The sequence below is a fragment of the Balaenoptera physalus genome, assembly GCF_965194825.1.
Source record: "Balaenoptera physalus genome assembly, chromosome: 7".
In the NCBI taxonomy this organism is placed as follows: domain Eukaryota; kingdom Metazoa; phylum Chordata; class Mammalia; order Artiodactyla; family Balaenopteridae; genus Balaenoptera; species Balaenoptera physalus.
In genome coordinates, this window is record NC_138886.1 from 3,814,374 (window position 1) to 3,836,030 (window position 21,657).

General features: G+C 49.0%; 1 protein-coding gene across 7 annotated transcripts in view; it reads left to right on the plus strand.

The window, feature by feature from the left end:
* The first annotated feature begins 18,929 nt into the window (after nt 1–18,929).
* TSC1 (TSC complex subunit 1) overlaps nt 18,930–21,657 on the plus strand; it is a 48,395-nt gene continuing 45,667 nt past the window's right edge. For 3 of the 7 annotated variants that reach the window (XM_082468110.1, XM_082468113.1, XM_082468115.1), the window contains exon 1: nt 18,930–19,143. The gene's annotated coding sequence lies outside the window, so the exon portion shown is untranslated. Of the gene's footprint in view, nt 19,173–21,657 lie in introns of all 7 variants that reach the window. The other 4 variants (XM_082468114.1, XM_082468116.1, XM_082468112.1 and 1 more) reach the window with 3 other exon arrangements.

Consider the following 21,657-nt stretch of genomic DNA (forward strand, 5'->3'; position numbering starts at 1 on the left):
TTCGCATTGGTTTGAATTCCTGGAAACAAAGGAACAAAAACCACCCTCTAGACTGAGGAAGGGTAAAGTTTTCTGTTGTTTCTGAAAAGGGTTGAGAGGTTGTGTCACAGTGAAGCATCACATGTGATCAGGTTAGTCTTCCCAGGGGGGGCGATCTGGCCCCAAAGGCTTCGGGAGCCCTTGTACTCTCCAGTAGGACACCGCCACCCAGTCTCCTGAAAGCCTTGAGAAAATGCTCTGCACTGGTTTTGAGTGACTCCATCAATCAAACCTAACCCAAGTATAACTCTCTGGTGGTCCCCAAGAACTTTCTGTTGGGAAACTGACATACCAACCCACAAATCTTTTTTTTTTTTTTTTTTTGGCCGAGTGGCTTGCAGGATCTTAGCTCCCCGACCAGGGATCAAACCCGTGCTCCCTGCAATGGAAGCACATAGCCCTAACCACTGGACCACCAGGGAATTCCCTCCGATCCCCAAATCTGAGTTGGAAGAAACCTCACACATCTTCTTATCCAAAGAATCCCTTCTGCACCACCTCTGAGGACAAGAAACTTGCCCCTTCTCTAAGACTGAAGTCTTCTACCCGTTGCCCACTAAGAAATGTGCAGAGGAGTGAGCCCGTGTGGGCAGGTGCAGCTCAGCTGGCTCCCACCAGATCCACGTCCAGAGACCGAAAATTACTTTGCACCTCCCACCATAGTATCTCACGAAAGCTGCGGACTTTCTTCCCAGTAAAATGTACCCAGGCACATACCCACAGTGATTCTGTGGAGTGCCCCCCTTAACAAGCCCTACGTTAGAGCAAGCACCTCTCCCCAGACGCCCAGACTCTAACTTGGCTTTTTCTTCAAAATTAGGTAGAAGCGGCTGAGGCACCACCTCCCCATCTCTTGTTCCTGGAGGCTGGGTGGGAGGGTGCAGTGGAGATGGCAGTCCCCTGTTCCCCTTAGGAGGCTCTGAATGTGAAGCGCCTCCCTCTCAAAGTGTCCCAGGAACTTTGGGGAAGGTCGCCTGGGACTGCGGGTGCTGAAGCTAAGACTTCCTTCAGAGTCCTCAATCCCACTCTCTTATTTCACAGCCAAAGAAAGGCTCAGAGTGCCCTGGGGACAGGACCAGTCTGTCCCCGAAGATGGACACCAACTCGGGCACCTCCACGTGTGTCCTGCCTCGCCTGCCCAGGTCCCTGGGAGAGCTGGGGTGTGGGTCTGACATCGTGCAGGTAGGTGATCTCAGTCAGCCTAAAATCAAATCTTGAAAGGGCGTTCATGGGACCTCCCTGGCGGTCCAGTGGTTAAGACTCTGCGCTTCCACTGCAGGGGGCACGGGTTCCATCCCTGGTCAGGGAACTAAGATCCCGCATGCCATACGGCCAAAAAGCAAAAACAAAAATAACAACAACAACGGGTATACACGCACAATTGGCGGAAGGTAATTCCTCCACGGGTACACGGGGGCTCGCAGCATCTCAGAGAAGACTGTCTCCTTGCCACCTCTTCTCTGGGTTCAAGGACTGAAAGCCACCTCTCATAAAAGAGATTTTTCCAGCCCACCTTAGTCTTCCTAGGACTGCCAAAGGGACTAGGTAAACCGCTTGGAAACGATCTAAGTCGGATATGCAAATTTCAAAAGAAGAGGCAGGGGCGCTCTACTTACTCACCTGTCCGGAGCTCCGCGTCCACGGTGGGAACCTCGCCGCTCCCTCTGGGGACGGTGCCACCCGGTCAATTCGTGACTCTCTGCTCAAGTTGATACTTCTCCTTTTCCCCCCCTTCTGTGTGTGTGTGTGTGTGTGTGTGTGTGTGTGTGTGTGTGTGCGCGCGCGCGCGCGTGTGTTTCCTCTTCTGTTTCCCTACCTGATTTTCAATCTGATTATTTGTGTCAAAATCTGGCGGTGAAGAAACAGCCAATAGAGAGCGCGCCAGAGCGCTGGGCTGTATTTGCTTATCAAAGCTTTCCAGGAGCCAAGACGCTCCATTCTCCTCTCTAACCCTCCACTCCTGCAGCACCACTCACTCTCCGGAAATTTTTAATAACATGTGGATTTAAAAAGTAATGGCTAAATTATTAAATTTTAAAAATTGAAGTTAAAATAAAACATTTACTTATAAACCTGATTTTGTGTAGAGAACTCATAAGTTAGTCTCTTTCTTTCTTTCTTCCTTCCTTTCTTTCCTTCCTTCCTTTCCCTTCCTTCCTTCCTTTCCTTCTTTTTCTTTCTTCCTTTCTTTCTTTTTCTTCCTTCCTTCCTTCCTTCCTTCCTTTTCTTTGTTTCTTTCTTTGTTTCTTTCTTTCTCCTTTCTTTCTTTTCTTTCTTTCTTTTCTTTCTTTCTTTCTTTCTTTCTTTCTTTCTTTCTTTCTTTCTTTCTTTCTTTCTTTCTTTCTTTCTTTCTTTCTTTCCCTCTTTCCTCTCTCCCTCCCTCCTTCCTTTCTCCCTTTCCTTCTTCTCCTTCCCTCCCTCCCTCACTCCATGAGCTCAGCACTCAGCATCCCCAGCCTGGAGCACTTGCCTACAAAGCCCTCGGCTTGTGCTGCTGCAAACTGCTTTTAGAGTGGCCCCTCTTGTCCTTGCAGAGGTTGCCGTTGAGAAAAAAGTCAAATTCACGCTTCCCCAGACTTGACCCTAGACCGAGTGAGGAGCAGCAGGTGTGATATTGAACGTGGGTGATTCCGTCATGTGTGGGACCCTCAGCCGCTCAGGCCCACGGGCAGGCTGCTCTCGGGTCCCAAGGCCCGCGTGTGCTGCCATCTGGTGGCCGCTGTGGAGGACAGGGAGGGCCGGGTGTCGGCGGGGTGCCTCCAGGTGTCCGTCACCAGCGGGAAGGCTGGGACGGCCAGTCTCGGACCTTTCAGCCCACTGGGCACAGAGACCACCTCCTGATACCCCCCACCTCCTTCTTCCTCCTCTGCCCCTCAAGCCTCCTCCAGCTTACGGGATGGCTGATTTATTTCAGGAGGTTTTGCATATGAGAACTCACAAAATAGAGCACTCTTAGGCTGATTTGCATGCTCTGCCAGCCCAGAGCTGGAGAGATTACGTTTCCCTCCTAAAGAAAACAAGTTTGGCGACAGGAAGCCCCGACATAACTGAAGTCCAAGGTCCGACATGGAGAGAAAGGCGGGGTTTCGGGGCAGGGTCTCACTGCTGCTAGGCCAGGCCATCGGGGGGGCACCAGCCTGGGGTCACCCTGGTCTGTGCGGTGCTGGTGCTGGTGGACCGCAGGCCAAACACAGGAGACGACTGGTCTCTCTTCTTGGTGGAGAGAGATTAGTGGAAACTCCTGGAATATTCTTTGGATGCCGCAGTTTGCCCACAGTCAACTAGAACTCTTTGTCATTATGCAGAAAACTTGACAAAGAATTCAAGGACGTTCAGAAAAATAAAAAATAATTAGAAAAATGATTTACAGTAGAAATAAAAAGAAAAATAAAAAATAATTCAAGAACTTGTCCCTTAATTCACTTTGGTATACACACATGTCCACATTTTGCTATTGTCAACCAACAGGTCTTTTTTTCTTTTCACTGAATGTTATTTTGTTTCAGGACTTCCTAAATTCTCTTGTGGCTTTTATTAACATGTTTAATGATTTCACGGTTTTTCATGGCTTACCTTACCAACCACCTTCTCTATTCAGGGCATTTAGTTTTGGGGGTATTTTCTAGTGTAAAGCTGCTGTATCAGGCATGTACAGTTCAGCTGTTGTTCTAAAATGTAGGCCCACTTAGGGTCCTTCTCTGCCCCCGTGAGTAACCAACTCAGGGACTCCTTTCCTAGACCAGGATCCCAGCCTGCAAGTAAAGGCAGGTCTTCCCTGGAGCCACCTGGGAGCCCCTCTATGGGAGAGCACCGTCCAGGCCCCATGAGCACGTCAGCTGAAGCCAGGAGGCCCCAGGCAGCCTCTCATAGGCTCTTGCAGACTGAGACCACCCAGCCTCTGGATCCCCTCCAGGGCTGCCTGCAGAGCCATCACCACTCCTCTTGGTAGGCAGCCCTGGAAATGAAATGCCTTCATCTAGACTCTTCCAAGGGCTAGGTCACATCAGCATCCTTGTGCCCATTCATTCATTCATTCATTCGAGTTCTGTTGGTACCTTTCACGTGCCACGTCCCTCCTTCTTCCCCCCTTCCCTCCTCCCAGCTCGGGCTGCCAGAACAAGACACCACATGCTGGGTGACTTAAACAGCGTTTATTTCTCACAGAGGCTGGGAAGTCCAAGGTCAAGTTGCCAGCAGGTTGAGTCTCTGGTGAGGACAAGCTTCCAGGCTTGTAGACCGCCACCATCTTGCTGAGGCCTCACATGGCAGAGAGAGGACAAGCTCTGGTCTCTCTTCCTCTTCTTCTAAGAGGACACTAATCCCATCATGGGGGTCCCAACCTCATGACCTCATCTAAACCTATCTCCCATCCAAAGGCCCCACCTCCAAATACCATCACATTCATTCATCAACATAATGAATTTTGGGGAGACACAGACATTTGGTCCATTACATTCCCTTAGCTAATACATGTTTACTGAGTACCTACTAGGTGCCAGATGCTAGGGTTTCAAACAAGAACCAGACAGGAGCCCTAGTGAGTTTCTTCTTTGTCTAGCAGGTGGGACAGAATACCCAGAAATTTACAATTTGGGCTAAGAAGTGCTGTGATGTGAACGTGGTTTGCATGTAAACAAGGAGCTTGGGGCATGGGGAAATGGACCCAGACTTGGAGAGTTAGTGAAGGAAGTGGCATCTAAGTGGACGCCAGGTTGAGTTAGCTGGGAGAAGGAAAGTAGGGAAGGATGTGCAAAGGGCTGGAGGCCAGGACCTTCAGGGAAGTGACAGCAGCCAAGTTCAGTCTGAGTGGAGGGTGGCAACTGAAGGAAGGGGAGGGAAGGATAGGACATTCGAGAGATGAGCCTAGAGAGGAAAGAAGGAGCAAGATCAGGAAGATTCCTCCCTAGTTTAAAAACCTTTAATGAGTTCCCTCTGCCCACAGGACAAAAATCTCAGCTTCAGAGATTAGCGCTCAGTGTTTTCATGGTGCCAGAACTCTTCCAAATGATGGAACTTTTTCAGGTGCAAGTTGCAGAAACCCAATTTAAACTTGTTTAAGAACAACAACAAGGGACTTCCCTGGTGGTCCAGTGGTTAAGAATCCACCTTCCAGTGCAGGGGACGATCCCTGGTCAGGGAATTAAGATCCCACGTGCCACGGGGCAATTAAGCCCACGAGCCGCAACTACTGAGCCTGCGTGCTCTGGAGCCTGTGCGCCGCAACTAGAGAGAAGCCCGCGTGCCGCAATGAAGAGCCCGCGCACCTCGATGAAAGATCCCGCATGCCACAACTAAGACCCAACGCAGCCAAAAATAAATAATAAATAAGTAAATAAATATTTAAAAAGAAAATGGTTCTCTGTGGTCAGGGGCCACACAGTTGTTAAAAAAAAAAAAGAACAACAACAAAACAATTACTTCATGTCACTGAAAAGTGTCTGCTTCAGGTATGGCTGGATCCAGATGCTCACATGATATTGCCTGGATCTCATTCATTCCAGCCTCAGGACATTTGCATTTGTTGTCCCCTCTGTTGGATGGCCCAACCTCAGATCTTTCTATGGCTGACCCCTTGTCATCCAGGTCTCAGCTGAAATGTCACCGCTGTAACGAGACCTCCTTTGCCATCAACTAGCGCCTGACTTTCCCACCCCAGACACTTTCTGTTTCATCAGCCTTGCTCTTCTTAGCATTCATAATTAACTGAAAATATCTTGTGGATTTATTTCCTCTTTATTTATTTATTTTTGGGGCCTCACTGCCCACAAGGAATGTGGGCACTACAAGAGCAGGGGTCTCCTTTCCCTGGCTCACAGCTGAATCTCAGTGTATGGTAGATACTGATGACGTAGTTACAGAATGAATGGATCAATCAATCAATGCATGAATATCTCACTTTCCATCTCTCAGCTTTACTTTATCCTGCGGCTGAGATCCTCAGCATTACCAGTTTGAGTCTATAAGCTTAGAAACTCCAGTGGAAAGAAAGCTGCTCTCTCAATAGTTTCAGTTAGAGGCCAGGGAGTGACTCTGATTGGCTCATCTCTGCACCACTCACTGTAGCGGGGAGAGGGATATGGGCCTCTCATTGGCCCGGGCTGGCCGACCTGCTAAAACCACGGGAGAGTGGAAAAAGGGTTTGGGCAAGGACACAGAATAAAGCCAGAAAAGTGTTTGTAGCTGCCACCTTCTAACCATCTTCTCATTGTCACCTCAATATGCTGTGTCCTTCCTGCTGGAGACTGTCGATTAAAAAAAAAAGCACAACCTGCAAGTTGCGAGTTATATTTTATTTGGGGCATTACTGAGGACTTAAGCCCAGGAAACAGCCTCTCAGGTAGCTCTGAGGGACTGTTCTAAAGAGGTAAGGGAGGAGCCAGGATATATAGGAGTTTTTGCAAAAACAAAACAAAACAAAACAAAAAAACAGGTGGTCGAACATCAAAAGATTATTGCTAATTAAAGAAAAACTGGGGAACTTCCCTGGCGATCCAGTGGTTAAGACTCCACGCTTCCACTGCAGAGGGCGTGGGTTTGACCCCTGGTCGGGGAAATAAGATCCCACATGCCACACAGCGCAGCCAAAAAACAAACAAACAAACAAACAAAAAACCCAGGCATCTCAAGTTAATGAATTTAGGGCTTTTCTATGAATGGGAAAATGCAAGAGTCTGGGCTTAATGAAATTATTCCTTTGATATGCATCTTAACTATCTAGGGTCAGTATCCTGTTTTTCTCCATCCTGAATCCCCTGGGGTGCACCCTTGGGGGTGGCTGCAGTGGCTGAGGGCTTGGTGGCCACAACATCCTTTGTTTACTGATATGGCAGGTGACATTCTTTATCCACCAGACCAAATTCCAACTCCTGCCTTTGCTCTTCCTGTTCCCCCTGCCTGGAATGTCCTTTTTCTTCAGTCTACTCCTCCAGGAAGCCTTCCAGGCTTCCCACCATCTCTGGGTCACCTGTAGTACAAAGGATTTGGCCCACCACGACAACCCTTGGATTCTTGCCTCTATCCATTGTCATGGGCACTCAGCTGCTTCTTAATAAGACCAGCAGCTATCTGAGGGGAAGGACCCTGTGGAATCCTGTCTCAGCAGACGACAGGCACAGACTGACCCCGGTAAGGCTGGCCTGTGCTGTGCTGGGTGTGCTGCAGGGTTCAGCCTCTGGTCCCAGCATCAGCTGGCAACAGCTCTGTGACCTTGGGTACATTTATGGCCTTGGCTTAGAATTGCCACAGAATGCAGCAAACGGGAGCTGAGCTGAGCCCACCCGTCCTGGGGATGAGAGGATGGACCAGGTGGTCTTTGCCCTGGGGGTGAGGGCTCCCAGATGCTACCCAACCGTGCCCCTCCTACCACCACCACCAATCCTCCTCTGTCTCCTGGCGCCAGAAAGGCACCCATCGCGGTCCTGCTGCGACTCAGTCATTCAGGGAGACTGGGGAGCTCTGTCCAAGCCCAGGAGCTGCAGGCAGCTGAGGTGGAGGGAGCCCCGCGCTCCCGTGTGGGCCGACCCCACCTCCCAGGCGCCCAGGCTCCGCGGGAGGCAGCAATTCGCCACATGGTGGCGCTCCTGCCTACTTTTCCTCTAGCAAAAACCAGCCCGAAAACTGTCTATCCATATATCTGTCTATCTATCTATCTATCTATCTATCTATCTATCTATCTATCTATCCATCCATCCATCCATCCATCCAACCATCCATCCATCCATCCATCCATCCATCTAATTACTGCTTAAATTACAAGAATGAAATATGATCAGAGTAGAAAGAAGAAAATAAAATATGCACCTCCATCCTGACGTGTATCCTTTTAATTTCCCTCCCTCTCCTCTTCCCTCCCTCTCTCCCTGCCTCTTCCCCCCCCTCCCTTTCTCTCCCTCTCCTTCCTCTCCCCCTCTCTCCAGTCTCCCTATCCGCACACATACATATGTGTGTATAATGTTTTCGATTCAAACAAATCTTTATTGGTCCTTTGCTCTTGGGTACCACACAGGCAGTATCTCCCTCAGTCTGTGAGCTCAACCCTCCCATCCGCCCACCTCCGCGAATCTCGAGAAGGGGATGGGCAGCTTCCTGGTGGAAGACCACGGCGTGAGGTTCTGGGGTGCCTTCACTTCACAAGATGGTTGGTTTGCCTAGAGGAGCACGACAGGAAAGAGGGGCTTCGAGAAATCCGGCAGGGAAGCAGGGGGTACAAGAGAGGAGCCTTCAAGGGCCAGCGTTCCTGCTTGATGCCTCCCAGCATCCCCGGCAGGGGCATCAAACAGAGCGCTGGGACCCTGTTTCTAGGTTTAGGAAATAACCAGACGATCAAGTAGCTCATCTGCTCTTTCTACCCCACAGTGACTTCATGAAACCCTCTGGCAGGAGGCTCATGAGGACTGGAGCGGCAGGGTGACTGCACATCCCCAATTCAGCCACCTGAGGCTTCAGAAGGGGAAACTGAGGCCTAGAGAGAGAGCTACCAAGGTCACACAGCTCCCAGGAAGCAGAGCCAGGACTGGGCCTCTGGCCTCCTAACTCTTCTTGACAGCCCTTCATAATGGAGACTGGTGTTTTATTGCCTCCCATCTAGATGATTAATATATGTTTTATAAAACATAAATCCCCAGTGGCAATTAACAGAGAGGATAACGTCGGATTCTCTGGAGTCACTTGGGGGCAATGGGTGCCTCGTGCCAGTACTCAGACCTGGGCTTGCTCCTGGCCTTGACACACACCCGCTGCAGACCATAGGCAGGCATTAGCCTCTCCGAGCCTCAGACTTGCCATCTCTAAAACAGGGCTAAGATAAAGCTTCCCTTGGAGCCGTAGGTAGCAAATGAGATAATACATGCAAAACGTTTTATAAACGCTAAAACGCTTTAAATGTGTAAGTTATCACATCTCATCAGAAATATTCAACTGTGGAACTCTGCCCTCTCTTTCATGGGATAGTCCAGAAGCCTTAGCTGCTGAGGGCAAACAAGCAAACAAGGCGTGTCAGCCTGATTCCTACCAGCTGGGTTGTGCTAATTTACATGGCAGGCTGGTTATTAATGAAACACATGGCATCTGGTTACTGCTCCATAAACTCCCGGTGACTTCCGCACTTGTGTTCTCTGGATACTCACAGAAAGCCCTCGCGAGGCTGCAGGCACAGAGGAAGGAATGAGAGTCTCCATGCCAGAGAGGGTGCAGGGCCTTCACAAGCCTCGCCTCTTTTAGTCCCAGGTAGCATTTGGTCACTTGGAATTATTGACCGAATGACGGGAAACCAAGCACCAACCCCCAGGTGCAGCTGGCACCACAGCCAAGTCCACTCAGTGATAAGTGGGGGCATCTGCCTGCTCCACCAGGGCAAGGACCCCACCTCCTACTCCCCAGGGTTTCTCCAGCACCCTGCCTGGCACATCCCAGGATCAGTAAGCTTGTGATGCATGGATGCAAGTTTGCATTCTTCCCAACAAGCACTGTGCGTGTGCGTGTGCGTGTGTGTGTGTGTGTGTGGGGGGGGGTTCATTAGCCAGCCTGAGGAGGGTGAAAATCTCCCAGTGGGTCCTCACCTCCCCGGTCAAGCCCCATCAAGTAGCCCCAGGGAGTGGTGGCCTTGGTGCCTGTGTAGTTTCAGCCATCAGAGGAGTTTTCTGTGGCTGTTGAGCGGGGAGAGGCCCTGTCTCCCCCGACATCCTACGTGGGTCAGGGGGCTTTGGGCCTGGGGCATGGCTTCAGCCTCCAGACCGAGGAAGCAAAGCCTCAAAGGAACCCATAAAGAAGTGAGAGCCGAGGAAAGACATTCAGGACGACATACACCTCTCTGCAGAGAACTCGAAATACAAACCCATCTGGGAAAGAGCAGTCTGTCTCAAGGCTGATCAGCACTAGGAGTGACCTGCAGGGGGCGCTGCCTTCCAGCTTCTAGGATTTGCACTCAATTTACATTTATTTTGCCTGTACCTTCAGAGGTTTTCAAATTACCATTTTACCACTGTCCCCTGAAGGGTGAGCATTTTTCTCTTCTGGTTGTTTCTTATCTACCCAAGAGCATGTAGGGAGGTCTCCTTCTCTGAAGAAAAGAATGTAGAAGCTGGGGAGAGGGTGAGGACATAGCAGTCTTGTGACTACAGTTGGTACACCCTTGGAAGGTGGTCTGTCCACGCATTTCTGCAAGATGTGTGGTTTGCAGTTTAAAAGGGCACGTGTAATAGGCTCATTTGGAAAGCAGGAAAGAATCCTTTACAAATCACCCCACCCAGATCCAGCCATTCCTCTCCTGGGTATGCACCTGAAGCATCAAAGGGGGGACTCAAAGAGATACCTGCATGCCCGGCTTCCCAGCAGCGGTATTCACGACAGCCAAGCGGGGGAGGCTACCCAGTGTCTATCGACAAATGAATAAGTAAACAAAATAGAGTATATCTGTGCAATGGAATATTATTCAGCCTTAAAAAGGAAGCTAATTCTGACACATGCTACAACACAGATGAAGCTTGAAGACATTCTGTTAAGTACAATAAGCCAATCACAGAAAGATAAATACTTTATTCTACTTACACGAGGTATCTGGAGAAGTCAAAATCACAGAGACAGAAAGTAGAATAGTGGTTGCTAGAAGCTGTGGGTGAGGGATGAGTTATTTAATAGGTACAGCATTTATTTTGCAAGATGAAAAAGTCCTGGAGATGGATGGGGGTGATGGTTGCACAGCAATGTGAATGTGCTTAATGCCACTGAACTGTACACTTAAAAATGGTTAAGATGGCAAATTTTATGTGATGCGTAGTTTACCAAAGTTAAAAACAAACCATCCTGCCCAATGCTTCATTTTCACAGACACAGAGAGTGAGAGTGAAGCCTGGAGAATCTCACCGTCTCGTGATGAGGATCTCAGATTTCCCTTCGCTGCACAGTCCAATTATTATTTTCTGATCTTCACGTAGTTTTGCAAGTTTTTATTATGAAAAATTTCCAAAAAGAAAGCGAGTGAAACATGTCTAATGAACACCTATATATCCCTCACTGTTATTCAACAATAGTTATCATTTGCCAACTGTGCTTTATGCCTCTATATGCATATATATGTACATATAAATGTGTTTCGTTTTGATAAAACATTTTGAAGATGTATTGCAGACATCATGACACTTCACCCATAAATACTTGAGCATATATCTCCTAAAAACAGATATTCTTACATCATCATGTAACTGTCATTATCACACCTAAGAAAACTGTCAATAATTTCCAAGTATCATTGCATATTCAGTTCAGACTCACTTTTTTTTTTTGCAGTCTCCCCCAATTTTCTTGTAGAGTGGCTCTTTTAGAATCAGGATCATGCCAAGTTTCAAGCATTGTGTTTGCCTGTTTCTTTAGCCTCCTTTATGATAGAACAGCGCCCCCTACCCCTTTCTTTTGACATTGATCCCCCACCACCACCCCCTGCCCGAACCACACCCCCTCAAAAGAGCTCAGGTCAGCCTGGTAGAAGGGCCTGCTTTCTGGATTTGTCTGATTGTTTCCTTGAGGTGCTGTCTAACCTGTTCCTCCATCCCACGTATACCGGACGTTAGGGCCAAGGCTTGATGCAGTTCAGGTGAGATGTCTTAGGCAAGGATATTTCTCAGGTGATGCTGTGTGCTCCACAGCATTGGCGGTACCTAATGTCAGGTTGTCCCACCTTAGTGATGCTAAGTTTGGTCACTGGGTTAAAGAGGTGACAGCCAGCTCTCTCCATCATAAAGGTGAGGTGAGAAGCAATTTGTAGAGTAGGACTTTGTCATCATGCAAGCATCCTGTTCCCCACAGCTTCTCCTAATGGGTTCAGCCTCCACTGCTGAATCAACTGTTTCACTGATGGTTGCAAAATGGTGATCCTTCTAATTCTATCACCCCTTCCACATTTATTATCTGTTTGTTGTTTGTTTTTTTCTGTAAAGAAGAGCTTTCCCTCATTAACTGTGGATGAGCCAGAGTTCTTCCAAATATCAGGGTGTAAATGATTCATCTTTTCTTTTTAATTGCTGATTTCCATAGTAAGGTGTTGGCATAATTGGATTTTTAAAATCTTCTCTCTCCTTTTTCCCCCCTTAATTTTGAGTATCACTATGAACTCATGGATCTGTATTTTTTCAATGATTTACATTACAATCCAAAAATTCCTTTTTATGGTCAGTGTATTAGTTTCTGAGGGCTGCTATAGCGAACGACCACAACGGGGTGGCTTAAACAGCAGAAATGTATTCTCTCTCAGTTCTGGAGGCCGGAAGTCTGAAATCAATTCCACCTCTTTTTCTGTGAACTTTCTGTTCATGTCTTTTGTCCTCTTTTTCTATGAAATAAGTGAGTTAAAAAAAGACTTTAAGGAATTCTCTCTATATTAGGAGGCTTATTTGTAAAATAAGTTGCAAATATTTTGTCTCAGTTTATTTGTTTTGTCTTTGCTTGTTTTCTTTTTGCCTTACAAAAGGGGTTTTGTTTGGTTTTGTTTTTTACTTTGTTTTGGAGGTCGTCTGATTCATCAGCCATTTCTTCTTTTGCTTCCGACTTTTCAGTCATTTTCAGAAAGGTTTTCTTCACTCTTTTTTTTTAACGTTTCTATTGGAGTAGAATTGCGTCACAATGGTGTGTTAGTTTCTGCTTTGTAACAAAGTGAATCAGTTATACATATACATATATCCCCATATCTCTTCCCTCTTGCGTCTCCCTCCCTCCCACCCTCCCCATCCCACCCTTTCACTCTTGATTACAGAAAATTCACCTGTGTTGTTTTCTTCTAGCACTTTTATGGTTCCACTTTTGACACCTAAGAGCTCTGATCCCTTTGGAGTTTTTTCCTGATTACAGGGTGTGAAGTAGGGATCCAGATTTATCTTTTCCAAATAGTCCCTGTACATTCTTCAAGGGAGGCCCAGCTAAAATGAAACCTCTGGTTGTGAATGCTTCTGCTTTGGGGAAGGGGGACGGTCTCATGATGACCAGGAAACTCTTGAACATGGAGAATACTGTGTAGTGTGGTCCTACACATCATACTGCAAGGGGTGTACAGAGATGTGCTCGGGGATTTGGGTGAGGAAGCGGCCTGCCAAGGAGACAGATAGCCCAGGATTTCAAAGTTACATTGGTAGGCATGAAAGTCAAGATTGAGCCTTTGTCAATATTCAACAGACAACTTCCGCCTCTTCTCTCTTCAACTCTCAAACCTTCAGAGGATCCTCCTTGCCTCCAGATACAGTTCAGGCTTCTTTATTTATTTAACATCTTTATTGGAGTATAATTGCTTTACAACGGTGTGTTAGTTTCTGCTGTATAACAAAGTGAATCAGCTATACATCTACATATATCCTCATATCTCCTCCCTCTCACGCCTCCCTCCCACCTTCCCTACCCCACCCCTCTAGGGGGTCACAAAGCACGGAGCTGATCTCCCTGTGCTATGCGGCTGCTTCCCACTAGCTATCTATTTTACATTTGGTAGTGTATATACATCCATCAGGCTTCTTTATTTTTTTAGCTCGGGACCCTCCATGCCTTGCCTTTCTTATCTCCTGTTTCATGTATACCTTAAATCTGACAATTTATCAGCCAATGAGCCGTACGTGGTCTTACGTCCATGCCTTTGTTCAAGCTGGGTCTTCCTCCTGAAAAGCCCACCTGCCTCAACACCATTTATCAGACTTCGGATTAAATTGGAAGCAAAGGTCAAACCTCATCCCCACCAATAAGTTGCCCTCATCGTTCCAAGTGCAACCACTGTGCAAGGTGGTTCTGGGCTGTATCTGACTGAGTCACACTATGGTGGGTGCCCCTTCCATCTCATCTGCTGGACTCCATGCACCTTAAAAGAAGGTGTAGGGGACTGACTAATGTTCCCCGCCCCCCAATTCACATACACCAAGAACCTCAGAATGTGACCTTATTTGGAAATAGGGTCTTTGCAGATGTAATTCAGTTCAGATGAAGTCATACTGAATTGATGTGGGCCCTAAATCCTATGACTGGTGTTCTTTCTTTCTTTCTTTACCGCGCCACGTGGCTTGTGGGATCTTAGTTCCCTGACCAAGGGACTGACCCTGGGGCCGCGACAGTGAAAGTGCCAAGTCCTAACCACTGAACCACCAGGGAATTCCCCATGACTGGTGTTTTTATAAAAAGAGAGGACACACAGTGACACATACAGAGAAGTGTGTCGCCTCTTTGCTGTCACCTCTTTAACCCAGTGACCAAATTTAGGCCATGTGAAAACACACAGGGAGAGAGACGGCCACGCGAAGATGGAATCAGAGAGTGGAGGGATGCAGCTGCAAGCCAAGAACATCAAAGATGGCTGGCAACCCCCAGAAGGTAGGAGAGGGCATGGAACATTCCCCATCACAGACTCCAGAAGGGACCAGCCCTGTTGACCCTTTGATTTCAGATTTTTGGCCTCCAGAACTTAGAGAGAATACACTTTCGTTGTTTAAAGCCACGCTGTTTGTGGTACTTTGTCACAGCAGCCTGAGGACACTCATGCATCAGGGAACAGTAATGACGATATTCATAGGTGCCCACACTTTGGCATGCGCTCTGACAAGCATTTACATGAGTCTCTCACTGGACTGTCCTAGTGACCCTCTGAGTTGGGTATTTAAGGTATTGGTGGCATCCCCACGTCCAGGTATAGAAACTGAAGCTTGGTTACTCACCCAGGGCACACTGCCAAGCTGTAGAGCCAGGATCCCAACTCAGCCTTGCTCCCTCTGTCCTCCCCAGGTGGCCTGGTTCGTGCACTGCACACCTGTGGCCGCCATGCCAACTGTCCTTTATGAATAAGGGCTGGACAAGGCATTCTTGAACAAAACCTCAGAAACCCAAATTATAAGTCAAAAAAGAAGGGGAAGGAGTTGATTACATCAAAATTAATGTCTCTTTTCCAGCGAAGTACAATATAGTTAATAGGAAGATAATGGATGGGGGAAGACACTTGAAATATCTATAGTCAACGAAGGACACATTTCTGTGTGTTGCAATCCTGCAAAGCAACAAGGAAACGATAGTAACTCTCCTGGGAGAAAAATGGTCAAAAGATAAGAACTGACCATTTATGGAGGATGAAACCCACAAGACTAACAAGAATATTAAAAAATGCTCCATCTCATTAACAGAGAGAGGTAAAAACAAGAATGGGCCACTACAGCCCTATTATACTTTACAATTAAGAGTGTTGGCAGGGATGTGGGCATTTTTGTAGACTTCTAGTGAGACTGTAGCCTGGGGCAGCTGTCCTGGAGAACAGTTCGGTGGTGTTTCTTAAAAGTAAGTCTGTGTAAAAATTTTGGAGGTGATGGATATGTTTAGTACCTTGGCTGTGGTGATGGTACCACAGGTGCATGCCATGTCCAAAGTCATCAAGATATAACATTAATCTTCTGTGTATCAATTATACCCCTGTAAAGCCAATTTTTTTTCTCTAAAAACAACAGAGTAAGTCCATGCATACTCTATGATCCACCAGTTTTACTCCTAGTTACGTATCCCAAAGAAATTCTCAGCTGGATGCATACGGGAACACGTAGTGAAGTTTATCACAGTGTTGTTTCTGGTGGCACTATGGGTGTCGTTCCCTGGGAGAGTGGAGGGTAGATCAGGGCAGATCCACATCATTGAATAATCGTCAGCAGTTAGAAGCTACTGGCTGCACGTATACAGGGCAGGGTACGTGAAGCTTCAAAACATAAAGTTGAGTGGGGAAAAAAGTAAGAAGCAGATTGTCATCTATGACATAATCCATTCAACTAAGTTAAAGATATATGCATATATTTATATACATATGTGTCCATTCGGACACAGTGCTAGACAGCAAGGGGACAATGACAGGACTGGAGAGGCCAGGGCTGCCGAGAGTCTCAGGGGCTACGGTCAGGAGCTTGGAGTCCATCCTCCAGTAAATGTGTGACCCCTGAAAGCAGGGGGCTGCCACACAGAAAGCTGAAGCAAGAGAACCACTCAAATGGATGAACTTATGACATTGAAAAGAATATATTTTTGACTATTGGTGTCCTTCCAAAGGCCTTCAAATCTCATTGCATCTGGAAGGTCTTTTGTGAGGGACAGAAACCCAGCTGAAACTAGCATTAGTGGAAGTAGTTTTTGCCTCATGGAACTCGGAGGACCAGGGTGAAGCTGGCATCAGGGACTCCGGAGTTTGAGGGGGTAGCAACCTACATTTCTCTTTCCATCTCTGTCTCTCTTTGTCTCTGTTTCTCTGTGTCTTTTCCATCTTTTGGCTGGACTCCTCACAGCGCTTGGTGTAGGGGAGGGAGAGGGGGAGGGTCACAGCTTTCTCATCCCAGTTTAGTGACCCCAGAGGAAAGACAACACCTCTTTCAGCATCCATGTATAAAGACTCAGGGAAGCACCCTGATTGGCCCAACTTGGGTCACATGTCCAACTGTACCAACCCCTTTGGCTGGATGCCCAGGATCTTGGATTGGCTAGACCTGGTCCAGGTGCCTGTGGCCTGAGGGTGATGCTGTGGTTGTCCCCAGGAAGGGGAGGGGGAGATGCTGCACGGATGAATGCCACAGGTGTGCGTCACACACATCAAGTGGGTGCCACCTGCCTCCGAGGGCTCACCCCTTCTGTTTTCTGTCACACTCAGACAGGCTGGACGTGACGGTTGGAGAAAGCCCAGTCAGGAAGCCCCTGCCATGGGGAGGCTCCAGGGTGGTACATGGAAGGTAGTGGTCTGATTAATGTCTATTTAGCCAATGACAAAAATCAACCCCAGAAAAGCAGAAAATAGCAAGGCAGCCCCTGGGGAGTGGACGGAGACAGTGGCAGGGCTGCCTCTGCCGTTCTTCCCAGCTTCTTCTCACAGCCCCTGGTGGTCCATATCGAGAGAACAATTACCATTCTTCTTCCAGACACTGTATAAACAGTAACAGTGTGGTTATGGCCCCCTTGAGGTCCAGGAGCTGATGAGCCTCCTGTATCATTGCTCCCTTCCATGGAGGAGAGCATTCCAGCAGGATGAGATCACGGAGCCCAGGAAGACTGTGGGTAGGGAAGGGGGGTTCCTGGGCTGGAGCTCTGGAGCAGTGCCCATCCCCCGACTCCATCCCTTAACCTAACTCTCCCAATCACTGGTGGTCTCAGAATGTGCCTGAGTTCCTGCCATGGTGCTAATGCAAAGGCAGGAATCTTGTTCCTGAACCCAGACCGCCCCGCCCCTTCTCCCCCAAACTTTCCATCTCTGGGCCCCAAGCCGACTATGTTGGGTGACTACACAGCAAGTCAGCACTGGGTTGAGGGACCCAGACAGTGACTAGATGCTGACTGTGAGTGCAGTTAACAAATCAACAAAACTAACATTTATTGAAATAGGTTCTACGCTGGTTACATCTTAACGTCTCATTGAATCCACCCCAAATCCCCATCAGGTAGGCATTATTATTACCCCTATGTTGCAGATGAGGAAACTAAGCCTCACCCAGTCAGCACGATGGCAGAAACCTGCCTTCACACTCTCGTCTGTTTGAATCACGACCTCTTGGCTTCCCCCAGCTGCCTCCATGATGTGTTAGGCTGGTGGAATTTCCAGGTCAATGCTCACCTCCCCCATAAGCCAGTGTGATTATAAAGGATGTGCCCGGCTCAAGGGTCCCCAGGAGGAGTCGGGGTGTGGAGAGGTGGGTACAGGCCAAAATACAGCCCGGGCTCTGCTCACGTGGGCTATGGGCCCAGAAGGAGTGCCTTTTTTAAAATTCTCACAAAGGCAACCCACGGGCTAACAGCAGCCGACCCGCTGGGCCTCTTGGAATTCTGACAGCACCCACCGTGCTAGCCACTCACACCGCAGGCCCCTTAAGCCATATGCTGCCTTGCCTTGTGACCCAACTAGTTCCCATGACAAAACTTATTTCCATAACTTCCCCAGCGCTGATTGCCTGCAGGTGCTTGCTTCTTTCAGTTCTTTTCTTCCCAACCGCCTCTCCCATTCCTATTTCATGAAACCTACCTTTCCTTTAAAACCCAGCGGGATGCTTGCTCACTCTTTCAGAAAGCCTTTCAGACACCACAGCTGAACTGCGGCCTCTCTCACGCTACTTTGTATCAGTCACAGCGTCTACTATACCCTGCCTCTGATAAGGACCATCATCTTTCGAGCATTCACTCGGCGAGGGTCGCTGTGCTAAACACTCTCCACACTTTTTCTCCCTGCATCCTCACTTCACTCCCGTTATTATGCCCATTTCACAGAGGAAGAAACTGAGGCTCAAGGGACTTCAAGACTTGCCCAGGTTTACACTGCTAGGAAGCAGCGGAGCAGGAACTGAACCGAGGGGTTCTGCTTTTAAAGCTGCCTGCTCTGATCAGGGTGGTTTTCCATAGACGTCGCGACCAGGTCTGAAACGCCAGCAATCAGAGGGTAGAAGCCACTGTGGGTCTCCGCAGGCCCAGAGGTGGGCTTCTGTAAATACTCGGCGAAGGAAAGAAGGCTGCCCTGGTGCAGCTTTTCTCTTTCCCCAGATGAGCCGCCTCTCCTCCAAGGCTCCACGGCAGACCCTTCGCCCACAGGGGCCCTACGGGCTCTTCGGGAAACATGAACGCAGCTCTGCGGCCGGGCACACGGAGACCCTGGAAGGGGCACCCGGGTCTGCGAGCGGAGAAGGAACCTCCGGAATGCAGGAGGCACTCCAACCACACCCAGCCGGGCCAACTTGTTTACGCCTCTTGCCCGGCCCGGCCCGGCCCGCCGCCCCGCCCCTCGCTCTCTCGCGTGGCTCCTCCCGCCGCGCCGGCCCTTCTTTTTGCCTCCTTCGCAGTCACAAGATCTCTCAGCGGCTCCCTTTAGGAATCCTTCCGCCCGTCCCCGCCCCCCTATCTTACAAACGCTCCTTGGTTCTTTCTCGACTGGTTAGCATCATCAGTAATGAGCAGAACTGCTCCTTCCTTCCAAAGGTGCTGCCGACCGCGGTCATCTGTCGTCGGGTTCGACGGGGTTGTGGGGGAGAAACCCCGCTGGGACTCTTTTTCGTGGCGGAGGCTGCAGCGGCCTCGGACATTTCACGACGGGGGGGAGGTGCTGTACGTCCAAGATGGCGGCGCCCTGTAGGCTGGAGGAGCTGTGAGGTAAACAGCTGAGGGGGAGGAGACGGTGTGTGAGTATGAGGGTGTCGCCCCCTCCCTTTCATGGGGGCTTCTCAGGGCAGTCCTGGCACCATGGCCTCAGTCTGGGAGGCCCTGTGGGGCTGGGGCAAGGGGCTCTCTTGCCGGAGAAGGGACTCTGGGAAGGGGGGTTCGGAGAGCTTTCCCCTCCCTCTTATTACGCGCTATCTCCGGCGGGGCCCGGCCGGGCTGGCGGCTCTCTGGGGAGGAGAGGCGGCCCCGGCCGGCACGTCGCCCCTCTTCGGCGACGGAGGGGATGGCTGCACCCCCGGGCCGCGGAGCCGAGGGCAGGGGTGAGGTGGGCCCGGTCGCCAGCCCCTCGCTGGGTGGGGTGACAGGTTCCCGCGGGGTGCGGAGAGCGGGGGAGAGACCCTCGGCTGGAGGGCGGGGCCTGGCGGTGGGGCTGGTCCCCGGGCTTGTTGAGAGGGGTCAGGGGTTGGGGGGGGCGGGGGATGAATGGAGGCTGCCTGTGGGCATCAAGGACCCGCCTGGACTCGGTGTCTCCGCTGAAATTTGCATGACCGAGCGCGTCGCTCCGGGTGTGCTCGTGGGTATTTAATCGACGGTGAAAGACAGTTGCTTTCGAGTCAGCAGAGGTGATTCTTAAGAGACAGCTATTTGCAGAGCCACTCCTAGACGCTCATTCATTCATTTGAGGAACTGGAGGGCGAAGAGCCCGCAGTCAGAGAGCCCTTGGAGAATGAAAGCTGTTTCTTTGTGTCTCCTGTTCAAGAGTTTTGCTTCGTGTGCTTTGGATTTGGGGGTGTGGGGGGAGGCTTTGGAGGGGGCGCGGTCCTCCTGACAACAGCAGCTTGTTTATGGGGCACTCGCTGTGCAAGTGCTTTGCGGTCATCCTCTCCTGTAGCCCCCGAGACAAAGGGGAGAGGCAGCCACTCTTAACGCCTCCATTTCTCAGATGAGGAAACTGAGGCCCCGAGAGATGAGGGTCCCTTGCCCAAGGTCACCCCTCTAGGATTATGTGAGCCAGGACGGGAACTGGGGTCTGACTGCCTCCCAGACTGTGCTCCCGTCTCTATTTGTACACCCATGACTCTCTCATTTATCTTTTATTTGATCAAATCTGGCCCGTCTTTCTTTCTAAGTAGGTGATTAGAATTAATCAGTTGGCCGAGGTCTGTGCATAAGTGCGTGTGTGTGTGTCTTTAATTTTGAGGAGGGGCACCCTTGCTTCTATACCTTAGCTTTTGTTGGGGGTGGCAGTGTTGTGCCTGTAAACATGTTAGTCTAAATTACGCCGGAAAGTATTCGATGTTTTCATAAAACTCACACGTTTACTGCAGAAAGAAGTCATGCTAAAATCCTTGCTGGATTTTTTTATAGAAAGCATGGAAATAGCCCTTCACTTTACATAGCGTAAGCTGTAAAAGTACTAAAATAGAATAATACTCTTCTGAGATTCATAGGTTTATAATTTGGGGATCAACTTGGAGTCATCTGAATTCACACATGCTGGCAAAGTGGAGCTGTAAATTTCGAGAAGCGTCATAAAACCAAACCTTGTGGGAGCCCTTGATTTACAGAGCAACCACCTGTGATTCTTAAGTTGACCATTCCTGAGTAAACCTGGAACATGCACGTGTGAAAACTGATGAAGGGTCGTGTGGGGAAATGCGCCTTTAACAGTCACGCATCAGGCTAATGAGGTGCCTCAGAAACACTGACAGATTCTTTGCTGTTGCTCTGGGGAGTCACAGGTTCTCCCTCTAACCACCTGGTGTAAACTTAAGGGGTATTTATAGAGGGTGTCAATGGAAACTATCCTCTTACCAAATTTCCTATCTTACCCAGACGCTCTTACCTCACGTGCATGGAAGGGCGAACGACGTAAGCTTTCTTTGCTTCACGCATTTCCTGGCGTCATAAAGACTTTGGGATGCTCCTAAATGCCTAGCTAGACAGATTCCTAGGCAGCTACACGCATTCTTACTTGTTTTCATTCAATTGGAGTGTCTCAAATCCTGTGACTCAGTTGTACTCTTCCTCACTGGTTTCTTAAGAGCAAAGACGTCCCATGCCGCTGCTGTCCGGGTGTAATAAGATGCCTTCTGTGCGTACCTGTTTTCATTTGTGAGGCGAAACTGAACAGGCTTACTAGGACAAATCAAATACATGCCTGTCTATGGGATGTTTATAGAGTAATGAAATTACCGGAAACGAGAGATCTCTAACAGTAGCGTCCATCAGAACCTTCATGCACAGGTATCTGGCCCCATAGTAGGTAGATTTGCATATTCGGTCTTTAAGGACACTCTGGATGTGTATTTTGGAAGAAATCATAGGTGATTCTGATGTGCACCAGGGGTTGCGGACCACTGGCTAAAGTAGCCACTTTGGCTATCTTTCTTTTAATTTATCATTTATTGCAGAGGCATTTCTTAAAATAGCTTCTAACCTCTGGTGTATATAGTGGTGGGTAAGTTTGGGGCTCTGAATTACAGCTGACTTGATCTTACAGAT